Source organism: Ranitomeya variabilis, chromosome 6 (assembly GCF_051348905.1).
Source record: "Ranitomeya variabilis isolate aRanVar5 chromosome 6, aRanVar5.hap1, whole genome shotgun sequence".
NCBI classification, from domain to species: domain Eukaryota; kingdom Metazoa; phylum Chordata; class Amphibia; order Anura; family Dendrobatidae; genus Ranitomeya; species Ranitomeya variabilis.
Window position 1 is genome coordinate 90,690,828 of NC_135237.1, and position 13,136 is coordinate 90,703,963.

The window sequence follows — 13,136 nt, forward strand, 5'->3', positions numbered from 1 at the left end:
GACAGTCAATTTCAAGTTGGCTGCCCAACCTAAATACCTAAGAAGACACAGAGGCAACTGTGGGAGAGGGGCGTCTCTAGGGTCCCTATAAATTAACTCCAGGCCTACCCCGTCATACGGGTTGTCCTATCCATATCATCTGGGGGACAGAGAGAGAGAACATCAGAAATATCTACAAAGGTTGTGAGGACTTTCCCGTGGTGCTCAGCAGGGAGGTACTACAACACACAGGCGCTAGTAGGAAGGCTACTGATTTCCTCCTGGCGTAGGGAACTCTGGATGTGCCTTCGGACCAGCTGGATTCAGCCAGCCCCGTGAGCGGTACTCTGGACTGCGGACGCTGAAGTCTACAGTAAAAGTTAAAGAGACTGTAACCTTTGTGTCCTCGTTATTCATCGCGCCTTACAACGACCACTCTCATCATCCACACACTTTGGGAAGCCCTGGGGACATACTTCACCTGTGGGAAGGTACACCATCTGGCTGCCATTCCATCACCCCAGAGGAACCCCAGCAGCGTCGGTCACCCTGACCGAATACCACAGGTGGCGTCACGAACACCAGACAAACTTTCACCTTTAATTGGGCGACCCTCAGCAGGGTCACGGACCGAGTCGGGCCACCGTGACATCCCCAGAACCGAGACCGAGGGACCCGGTGCCGAGTACCCCATTGCCCTGCGCCTGGGGGCGATCAAACTTTGGCGTCACGAACAGGATCTACTTAAGCCTGAAAATCAGGTCATGTGTGCCTTAGAACTGTGCCAGAATCATGCTTGAACTGTGATTTATTGCAAAGACTGTGTATTGCCATTTGCCGCCAAAACTCCCGTCAAAATCGCCGCCATTGCCGCGCCACGAGGAGCGCAGAAGAAGGAGGGCATGCCATGGGAGGAGACTACCAAAGCGGCGCCAAAAGTAACGACCGCCCCCTCCGACTACTGTTGCAAGAGGATGACGTGCCTCAAGGGAGAGGAGATCCGCCCCCTGATTTGCAACGGCGGGAACGAGGTGAAGAAGGAGCTCCGCCCTCAGAAAATGGAGGAGCAACGTGTATGTGCCGCCGAAGATCCCAGAGCGGAGATGGCGACCAGCGAGTACCTGAACGACGAAGGAGTGACCCAGGACTGCCTCAGCCAACCGGGGGCAGACTCGAACTTGCCGCTGTTGGAGGATCCAGACTCCTTGGATCCGCCGGTGGAGGAGCCGAGTCCCCCATTCCAGGGCATGGAGCCGACCACAGTGAGGAAATGGAAGTCGGAGCTGTGCCAGAAGGTCGCATTGGAAGAACCGTGGCCCGAGCCGCCGCCGACTCCAGTGTCCTTATCAATGGAGCGGATCGTCATTGGTGGAACCACATCAGATGCAGATACAGAAAACGCCCCTGCCCCACGGACCGATCCTGCTCCGGTGACTGCTCCCCGTCCCGACAGTAACCGATCTCCCACCGCTGAGCTCGTCGTGGTAGCCCCAGACACCATGGAGAAGATAGTGCCTCCGTTACCAACAACTATGGGAGAGCAACTAGGCGTGAGATCTGAGGGGGTGATCTTCAGATGGGACACTCCAAAGACTAGACCGGATGGGTCCCAACAAGAAGGAACCTATATTGCTGTGCTCACCTGGGAGCAGTATAAACAGTGCCTAATTTCACATTGGAAAAACAGAAAAGACAGAGCAAAGTGACCCACCGAAAGTACAAAAGCCAAAGACCGAACACGGGAATAGGAGCTCGGTGAGGCAAGGAACCGTATTAGCCTTTCACCCGAAAAGGGGTTGGGGCTTGATACAGGAGCCAGGATTACCATCCGAAGTCTTTGTTGCCAGCTATGACGTGGACGTCCAATTCCGCAACGGTTATCGGAACCGCATCTTGCGCAGAGGGGACCAGGTGACCTACACCCGCCATCGGAATGAACAAGGTTGGTGCGCTCGGAACATTAAGCGATGTGAACCTACTGTAGTGCCACCTGCCGTCCTGAATGAGACTAACTCTGAGCTGACAAATCCTAACACTACCACCACTGTGTGCATTATTGCCGCTACTGAACTGGCTACCAAAACTGACATTCGAATCCAGACTCCTAGTAACTTGACCGCCCCCGAGAGACGAACCAGTGACATTGACACCGCATCAGACGAGAACACAGGGCCAAAGCTCCCCCGGTCAAGAAGTGTTCATTACCGACTGATGCCTTGCAACTTACTATGAGAATAAACCTCGGAGAACCGAAAACTGTAAATAGTTAACTGTTTGCTTTCCTGTTTTGTTACTTTAAACCCGTCTAGGGTTAATTCTTAAAGGGGTCCCTTTGTTTACCCAGGACCCCTATTGTTATAAGTTTTGCTATTTTTTCTACTAAAGAACATTTGAATCATGGACTGCGCATTATTACAAACTGCTTGTACATAGTTTGCACCTTCTTAAGGGTGCTCTCTACTGGTTTTACAAAGAAGAGCTTTTTGAAGAGACTGATCCTGATTACAACGTGAAAGTTCTTGCTTTAAACTGATTTGCAAATGGGTTGTTTGCACTACCTCAGTAAAGACTTGGTTTCCTCTTAAAGGGAATGTTCGTTGTTGCACTTCGCCTAAAAGTGATAATGTTGCTTTAAATAGTAATAATGTTCTTACATAGAGATAGGATGAAAATAAGGAGAACTAGGGAGTATAAAGGGTATCAAAATTTATTTAAATATACACAAAAGTGAATATACATAAACTCTATAAATATAGAACATATATCAAGTATCTATAAAAGATGCATAAGGACAGAGGGTAGAAACAGAGTCCACCCCGGTGGACGGCGCCCAAAAAGTACTTAAATAAACAATCACTGACAAATTGTGTGGTGTACAGCCACGGGACACTATGATACATGTAATATGTTAGAGCGACCTAGAGTCACTATTAATGGACCTGCAGAGTGTGCTTACCGCGATATGGGAAGGGCAAACCAGGGCACCGGGCTGGAACCAGGAGAAAAGAGCCCCCAATTTCATAGAGATAGGATGTAGTTAGAAGTAGAAATGTTTAATAATGCTATTTGAATAAAAATGGAAGTTAAAGTGATTATTAGAATTTTATGAGAGAAAGCAAGAGAAAGATGCAGTAGGCCCTTAGGGGTAGACAGATAGTCCTGCATACGTGAAAGTGAAAGAGAAATAAAGAGAATGTTGATTTGCACTTTTTAAGTTTTATAGTATACCTTTAGTGGGTACACGGCCTTAAAGGAAAGATATTGTTTTGTCTTTACACTTAGTAGATAGCATACCCGTATGGGTAATAATTGTTATTTATAGTCAGTTAATTAATAAGCGTTATTTAAAGTCATATGCACAATGTAAATATGTTCTTGTTTGCAATGTTCAAGTGTTCTTACCTCCCATAAAGGGAAGCACTGCTATATTTGTTTGTTTCTAGCATTTCAAAAATTTTGTATGTCTTTTGCTAACACGTATTGTTCTTCTTTTCCCAGTCCGGGAGTACTGAATTTAACGGGGGGGAGTGCAGCGCCCCAGAGTCCTGGTCGTTGCAGTAATGTCCCTCTTCCACCAGGGGGAGTGATGTTACGTCTGATGTTACTAAAGGAGTTCACCTTGCCAGGTATAACAGTCACACACTACACTTTACACTCCAGTCCACCAGGGGGAGCAAAGCTTCTATCTACTAGGGCACTCCTCACACACGGGTAAAACTGGTGGGTTGGATAGGAAGTGGGAGAGAGAAGCAGACTGGGCTTCGACCAGATAACATCGAGGAAGAAGCACCCTGGGTTTGACCCAGAGAGGTCCCATCAGGGGTGGGATCCTGATAGAGGTCTAGCAAGAGATAGAACATTACAGAGCTGCGCCTGCACATCATTGCAGCAGCATCCTAAGAAAGGACAAGAAGCAAAGTATATTGTGGAGAGTGAGAACCGAAGTCACAGCACAAGGAGATAATACCAGGAGGAGTCCTGCCCCGAGATTGGCAGCCTCCTTCCGAGGTGTGTAGCCAGTGGCCGGAACACCGAGGGAGTACTGACTCTACGCATTACTCCAAACAACGGCAGGACAGTCAATTCCAAGTTGGCTGCCCAACCTAAATACCTGGACTGCAGACGCTGAAGTCTACAGTAAAAGGTAAAGAGACTGCAACCTTTGTGTCCTCGTTATTCATCGCGCCTTACAACGACCACTCTCATCATCCACACACTTTGGGAAGCCCTGGGGACATACTTCACCTGTGGGAAGGTACACCATCTGGCTGCCATTCCATCACCCCAGCGGAACCCCAGCAGCGTCGGTCACCCTGACCGAATACCACAGGTGGCGTCACGAACACCAGACAAACTTTCACCTTTAATTGGGTGACCCTCAGCAGGGTCACGTACCGGGTTGGCCCACCGTGACATCCCTAGAACCGAGGGACCCGGTGCCGAGTACCCCATTGCCCTGCACCTGGGGGCGATCCAATAATATCAGAACCAAATATGTAAGATCAATCAGCCAATCATCATGTCCAATCAACGTAACCTTTCATATCGCTCTCCGATCTGCTTATCATGCTGAGATGAGATAGAATCACCTTCAGCACTGTCAGCGCCGCTGTGCTGATGGGAGTAGAGCAGCATATGGCAGTGGTGACCAGACCTGAAGGAGGGACAAGAGCATTTATTTCAAAATAATTGATAATATTTTTAAACATTTAGAGGAAACCTATGAGGATGAATGCTTGCTCTATACTAATAGTATGGTTGTATTAGCACTGTTGCTAAGTAAATATGTACTTTTCCTTTAGAGATCTGCCTTGCAATTTCTAAGAAATCTGACTGTGACTTTACATGTAAATTAGTTGGAAATGCTCTGGGTATGTCAGTACACTTCCAGCTCTCACTTTCTTGTTCCCTGCCTGATACCCGAGTCCTGTGTGTCAATGATATATCAGTGCAGGCAATGTTATGTACCTCCCCTTGGCGAGATCTCTCGCACATGTCTTCACTGCCTGTGGAAGCCCAGACACGTCTCATCTGTGAGCTAGGGACAGTCTATCGTACTGAACCATCCCAGGCACTGAGAGCATTAAAGAGAGATCTTAGTAAAGGGAGGCAGATGATGTCGCCTTGTCAATCACAGACAAGGAGGAGGTGTCAGATGGGGCATGAGCAAGTGAGGGTTGGAGAACTGGATGTGCACTCACATGCCCAGAGCACTTCCAATTAATTTGCATATAACTTCAAAGTTGGATTTCTCAGGAATGGCAGAGCAGTTTTCTATAACAATTGTACCAATCTACTGTACTTAAGGTAACAGTGCCTATACAACTATACTATCAGTATACAGTATAAATTCCTTATGACAGGTGTCCTTTTAAGATGGTCTACAAGTGGGGAAAGAGGCAACTACAGACTGCTGAAAAGTGAGGAAAATTGACCTGTCCTTTAAAAAGACTTTGATATTGATGACCTAACGTTAGGATCGGTTATTAATATTATACTCCCTGACAGCAGTTATGTCGCTTATCCATGTTATGTAAATAAATTTACAACGTTAATAATGTTTAATAACGTTAAATTCATCCATTGGTTGTATAAATTAATCTTTTGAAAGCTGAAACCATCCGAAATGTGGTTTAGGTTAAGAAAATAAATTGGCATCAATGCAGATATATTGATCAGTTAATGGACACAGAATGGTCAGATTTTGGCAAGACAAAAGTTTTGTCACCTGGTCATATAATGCACCCAATCCTAGTTTACATCCTCACCTGTGCTAAGTAAATAATAGGGTAATTAGTGGGTGTGTATAAAAAGAAACCCAGCACCCCAGACCTTCACTTGAACTGCAACTTGAGTTCTGACAACATGCCAAAAATCCATCCTGCGACCAAAGCCTGGATTATCAAGAGGCTGAAGACCAGATCCACTGCAGAGGTGGCTGGCACCTTTAATGTGTCTCAGCGTCAAGTACAAAGAATTAAAAAAAGATTTGAAGAGACTGGAGATGTGTTTGACAAGCCCAGGTCTGGCACACCCCACAAGACAACTGCTCAGGAGGAACGTTTGTTGGTTAGAAAATGCAAAGCGAACCCCTATTCCACTGCAGCAGAGCTCCAACAGGCCTGGTCACCTCAAGTCCCTGTGTCAACTAGAACAGTTTGTAGGATTCTGTCTCGAAATGGCCTCCATGGTCGAATCAGTGCCCAGAAGCCAGCACTAAACAAAAGGCAAATAAAAAACTGTGTGGCATTTGCAAAGTCCCACAGCCTGCTAAACAGATGGACGCTGGAAAAGAGGCAGAAGGTGGATTTCTCTGATGAATCTTCAGTATAATTACACCGCAGCCACCGCAAATACTGCAGGAGACCAACTGGAGCCCGTATGCATCCAAAATACACCCAGAAAACAGTTACATTTGGTGGTAGAAAGATCATGGTCTGGGGTTACATTCAGTAATGGGGGTGTGCGAAACATTTGCAAGGTGGAAGGCAATATCAATAGCCTAAAATATCAAAAAGTATTAGCTACCTCTTATATTCCAAATCATAAAAGGGGTCAAATTCTGCAGCAGGATGGTGCTCCATCTCACACATCCATCTCTACAACAAAGTTCCTCCAGGCAAAAAAGATCAAGGTGCTCAAGGACTGGCCAGCCCAGTCACCAGACATGAACATCATTGAGCATGTTTGGGGTAGGACGAAAGAGGAAGCTTGGAAGACAAAACCAAAGAATCTAGATGAACTCTGGGAGGCATGTAAGACTGCATTCTTTGCTATTCCAGATGACTTAATTAATAAATTGTATGAATCATTGTTGAAACGCATGGATACAGTCCTTCAAGCTCATGAAAGTCACGCAAAATATTAAATATGACTCTAATAGCACCACAACTTCATTCACCAATGTTATGCAGCATACCGTATATTTGTATTTTAAGTTAATTATTTGTTTGAATATCACATTACTTTCAGTGTGTGACAAAACTTTTGTCTTGCCAAAATCTGACCATTCTGTGTCCATTAACTGATCAATATTTCTGCATTGATGCCAATTTATTTTCTTAACCTAAACCACATTTCGGAGGGTTTCAGCTTTCAAAAGAATAATTTATACAACCAATGGATGAATTTAACGTCAGGTTGTAAGCTTTTATTTACATAACATGGATAACCGACATAACTTCTGTCAGGGAGTGTAGATTAATATTTGATCAACTGTTTGCAGGAACACAGACTGTGAAGTTACCATATTGAGTATTACACAAAGGCTCCTATTCACCTCAATGTCCTGAACAACCCATTTAAAAAAGTATTACAAAGTTCATACATTCACATGTGCTATGTACTACTTTATTTATGAAAACATATTTTATAATGACAGATAGACATAAAGAAGTGTGACTCCCCAGGTTTCTAGTTGTTACAGTGGCATTGCTTTCCTCACGGGGAGAGTGATGTCACCCTTGGAAGCGATGAACGATCTTTTTGCCAGGTAGTCACACACATGCAACACAGTTCTGACTCCAGGCCTGAAGGGGGAGCTCTGAACCCGGTTTCAGGGGAGCTTCCCTGTATATATATATATATATATATATATATATATATATATATATATATATATATATATATATTCTGGTCTGGGGGAGGAGTCAGGCAGTCTGTCAGGAACAGAATGGAGAGGAGACAGGCAGTGAGAGTCTGAAAGAGAAGGAGGGGGCTGTGCAGCCAGGAGAGGTGCTGCAGCTCCTAGAAACTATGAGAAGAGAACTGTTTGTAGAGACAGTAAAGGGGGAGTGGAGCGCAGGAGAGTGAAGAGCTGGAGAATGAAACTGCGACTGGGCTTCCTCCATGTTCAGTGCAGATACTGGTAGCCGGAAGAACTGCTCTAAGTATCACAGCAGAAACCGGTGGGACAGCTGGATTGCAAGTTACCTGTCCCCCCAACACCCAAAGAAACAGTGGCACAGAGAGCCAGGGTCATAGAGATCCTGTAAAAAGGCTTGAGCCGCCTGTCATACGGGTTAGTGTCCTACCTGCAGGGAGGACAGAGAGACAACGTGAGGACCTTGTGAATGGCCTAAGGCAGCAAGGGACTACATCACAGCGCTAGAGGCAAGGCTTCCAACCCCACCTGGTAAGGAAGATTCCAGATTCGCTTCCAAGCCGGCCGGACCATACCTGTACCTGTGATCTGATACCCTGGACTGTGGATGCCTGAACCCTTCAGTAAAGAGTTAAAGGGACTGCAACCCTGTGTCCTCCGTTTCTTTCTACACCACCTACCATCTGTCCCTACTACATCGGGAGCCCTGGGGACCCGGCTTCACCTGTGGGAAGTTATACCATCTTAACTGCCATAACATCACCCCAGTGGACCGCTTTAAGCAGCGTCGGTCACATGTGACCGAATACCACAGGTGGCATCATGAACAAACTTTATTCACAAAACCCCTTTTAAAGACCTTCCCTTTAACTTGGGTGCCCAGGGTCATGGACCGGGTGACCACTGCCGTGACACATCCCTTTGAGTACCGGATCCAGTACCAAGTACCCCATGGCCCTGGCAGGCGCTCCAGAAGTAAAATACGTTAGCATAAAATGGTCACCGGGTAGGACATTGATTGTGATGTTTCCAGGAAATAAAAACATAAACCAGCTGGTAAAAAAAATAAAATATAGAGCTTCATAATATGATTTTATTACCTCCAGTGATTTATTCCCATATAGCCACTTGAGTCCTAAGTGCCTGCTGTTCCTCTTCTGATCTGGTACCAACACAAGTTTATATGCCCCTGTTCAGACCTGATTATTTCATTATGCGCAAGGTAAGCTGTACCATGTGATCCACATTTATTTATTAGTCCTGTTGGGAAACATAAATCTATCAGGATCTATATTTTGTATGCATTTGCAGACAGCCAGATAGCAAAATATTGCTGATAGCATCAGAAAACTCCTTTATGACTTTGTTCCACTTTTACTTTTTCATCTTAAGACATGCTAAGAAAACCTATGAATGCCAATGCCATAGAAATGCTAAGAAAATGTTTGAAGCCATAAAATTGAAATCTGCGTTCTGATCCCGCAGCAGCAAGTTATATCCCAAGTGTGTCATTTTAATATAATAACTATAATTTGTAGCTGAGTCCGTTACCTCTGATATCCAAAATATTCATGTTCAGCTCCAAGAGGGAGACACAGAATTCTTGAACATATATATATTTATATATCTTGTGCATGTGTTCTTCTATATAAATGTATATACTGTGTATACAGTGGGAAAAAAAAGTATTTAGTCAGCCACCAATTGTGCAAGTTCTCCCACTTAAAAAGATGAGAGAGGCCTGTAATTGGCATCATAGGTAGACCACAACTATGAGAGCCAAAATGAGAAAACAAATCCAGAAAATCACCTTGTCTGATTTGGCAAGATTTATTTTGCAAATTATGGTGGAAAATAAGTATTTGGTCACCTAAAAACATGCAAGATTTCTGGCTCTCACAGACCTGTAACTTCTTCTTTAAGAGGCTCCTCTGTCCTCCACTCATTACCTGTAGTAATGGTGCCTGTTTGAACTTCTTATCAGTATAAAAGACTCAAAGAAAAATGATTGGCTACAAGCACTGTCGATGCAACACCAGCCGCTGCAGACGATAACATGCACCAGGAGCAATGATGGAGACTCAGGGCTCAACCCCAGGAAGGTAAGAAAACAAAATTTGGTTGTTTTTTCTACTCTTTGGAGGCCAAGTAAAAATTTTCAAATCTGACCAGTGTCACTTTATGGGCAGAGACAGACTGCCATATTTCTCGTGCGAAAATCGCATCGTAAAACTTGTACTGGCTGTCGGCTCTCCTGACCTGAGCATGACAGCTGCATAGAAATCCATCATACTGTCATGCTCGGGTCAGGAGAGGTGCCGGCCAGTCCGTGCAGTGCGATGCGATTATCGCCGGAGAAATACGGCAGTGTGTCTCTGCCCTATGTGGTAATAGCTCTGGAATGCTTCAGCAAATCCCAGTGATTTTCAGACTGTCTTTTCTAGAACGTTGTGCTGCTAATTTTAAATTTAATGCGATTTGTTTTGCAATTATTTATGAAAATTTCAGAAATATTTTCAAACTTTGAATATGTATACCATTAATTATGGTCATATCACACAAAATAGTTAAGAAATAACATTCACCTTTTCTTTACCATACATCAACACTATTTGTCAAATGTCCTATTATTTTGTTAGGATGTTGGAAGGTATCAAAATTTAGAAGCAATTTTCCATTTTTTTTCAAGGAAACAATTTTTTAGGGACTTATTCAGTTTTGTAGTGATTTCGGGGAGACCCATATATTAGGGGAAAAAGTGACACCATTTTAAAACCAGCATTCTTCAATATATTCAAAACTGCTGTCAGGTAGTCTGTTAACCCTTCAGGTGCTTTTCAGGAATTAATGAAGAGTGGAATGACAGGAATGGAAAATTATATGTTTTGCCATTAAAATGTTGCAAATATCTGAGCAGGCTATGATAGCTGGCAGACCATTTCTTGGCATCGGCTTCTCATAGGAACCATTTGGACCAGACAATCGCGATCTGTAAGTGCCAATAGGATTAAAGAGGGTGCCCCTATGCTTTGTTAACAATCTAGATGCTGCTGTATCTAGCAGCATCTAGGGGGTTAAACTGCCATGGTCAGTGCCAACATCAATCATGGCTGCTGCAGCAGGATGTCATTTATAATGTACAGCTGACACCTACTACGTTTTCACCCTTTGGGGGATGCTATTCTCTTATATCTCAAGTTAGTAAAAAGTATAGGTGATCAATAAGGGGTTAAAATAAACTGCAGCATGGAAAAAAAAAAAAGGTTTTCTGAAACCAGAAAACCCCTCTAATGACTTTTACCAAAATATGGATTATGAGCAACTTTTAGTAGGAAATATATATATGTGTGTGTGTGCGTGTGAGTATCGATCTGGCCCATGGTGAACAGGTGAATCTCCTGGTGGGCCCCCAACAGTGATTTGTACACTTGACATTAGATGCACTATTTGCAGACGAAAGCAGCAAACAGCATCTCATTTATTTAACATACTTCTGCAGCGCCCCAGAGTCCTGGTCGTTGCAGTAACGTCGCTCTGCCGCTAAGGGGAGTGATGGTATGTCTGATGGCACTAAAGGAGTTCACCTGACCAGGTATCACAGTCACACATTACACTTCACACTCCGGCCACCAGGGGGAGAAAAAGGTCCTATCTACTAGGCCACTCCTCACACATGGGTAAAACTGGGGGTTGGATAGGAAGTTAGTTAGAAAGCAGCCTGGGAGAGTTCCAGGGAGGACCTGTCGGGTGTGGGATCCTGACAGCGGCGGGGATCCTGACAGCGGCCTAGCACAGAAAGATCATTACGGAGCTGCGCCTGTACTGCATAGCGGCAGTCTCCTAAGGAAGGACAAGAAGCGAAGTGTATTGTGGAGAAGTGAGAAACGAGATCACAGCACAAAGGAGATTGAACCAGAAGGAGTCGTGCCCCAAGATCAGCAACATCCTTCTGAGGCGCGTAGCCGGCGGCCGGAACGCCGAGGAAGTATTGGGCTCTACGCATTACTTTGAACTATGGCAGGGCAGTTAACTCTAGGTTGGCTGTCTCACCTTTACACCTAATGAAGACAACGGAGGCAATTGTGGGAGAGGGGCGTCTCTAGGGTCCCTATAAAATAACTCCAGGCCTACCCCGTCATACGGGTGCGTCCTATCCAAACCATCTGGGGGACGGAGAGAAAGAACAGAAACATACACGACAGTTGTGAGGACTATCCCGTGGTGCTCAGCAGGGAGGTACTACAACACACAAGCGCTAGTAGGAAGGCTACTGATTTCCACCTGCAAAGGGAACTCTGGATGTGCCTTCAGGCTGGCCGGTCTCAGCCAGCCCTGTTAGCAGTGCTCTGGATTGCGGATGCCGAAGCCTTCAGTAAAGAGGTAAAGAGACTGCAACCCTGTGTCCTCGTCATTTACTGCGACCTACACCATTACCATCTACTCATCAAGGGAAGCCCTGGGGACATACTTCACCTGTGGGAAATTACAACATCTAGCTGCCATTCCATCACCCCAGCGGACCCCTAGCAGCGTCGGTCACCCTGACCGAATACCACATGTGGCGTCACGAACACTAGACAAACAAGCCCTTTAATTGGACGCCGCTCAAAGGGCCACGGACCGGGTCAGGCCACCGTGACATCCCCCGAACCGAAAGACCCGGTACCGAGTACCCCATTGCCCTTGCGTGGGGGAGCTCCACTTCCAATATTATTATTTTATGTAAACTTAAGCTGAAATTACATAAAAGTCGAGCAGCAAGCCGCATAGTATCCTCCATCCCCAGCCTATAATAATTAGCTGAAGAGTTGGCCCTTAGAATCAATGTTAATGGGGGGCCCTTGGTAATCCAGTCTGTGAGGGACGAAGGAGGCTCCATTTTCAATTTACGAATTCAGGCCCCATAGATTATCCAGAGATCTCCCTCCACTCCTGAATTGTGGCCCCCACCCTTTGGAAAAGTACACAATTCCCAAAAGCTCCGAACTTTGCCGTTTGGCCAGAGAATTAGAGGCCATGTGCTAATGAAGGCAGGGAGGAGAAGAGGTGAGACCCCCTTTTGCCTTTTGTGCAAGTCTGCTTACATTAAGGGAAAACTGACCGAGCGACACCAACATCTAGAGATGAATTATGAAAGTGCCGTGTGTCATGATCTCTGCAGGCAGAGATCATAGCAAGCCTATAGAGGGACAAGCTCTCGGAAGATGGAACTATACTGACCATGAACTAAGCCTGCCGCGCAACTAGAAATAGCCAGGTAGCATTTCCTATTTATCGCTAGATGCCCAGCTCTGGCCTAAGACCTAAATAGCTAGCAGAGGGAAATATAAGACCTGGCTCACCTCTAGAGAAATATTCCAAAGAAGACAGTAGCCCCCCACATATAATGACGGTGAGTTCAGATGAAACAACAAACGCAGCAGGAAAATAGTCTTAGCAAATTTGAGGTCCGCTTACTAGATAGCAGAAGACAGATAGTATACTTTCATGGTCAGCAGAAAAATACTAACAAAACACCATCCAGAGATTACCTTAAACTCTGGCATTAACTCAT

General features: G+C 45.2%; 1 long non-coding RNA gene across 1 annotated transcript in view; it reads right to left on the reverse strand.

Moving 5' to 3' along the window:
- Window positions 1-8,750: 8,750 nt before the first annotated feature.
- Window positions 8,751-13,136, reverse strand: part of LOC143783471 (uncharacterized) — a 98,924-nt gene continuing 94,538 nt past the window's right edge. Inside the window, exon 3 of the long non-coding RNA XR_013217191.1 lies at window positions 8,751-8,842. This is a non-coding gene — a long non-coding RNA (uncharacterized LOC143783471). The remainder of the gene's footprint in view (window positions 8,843-13,136) is intronic.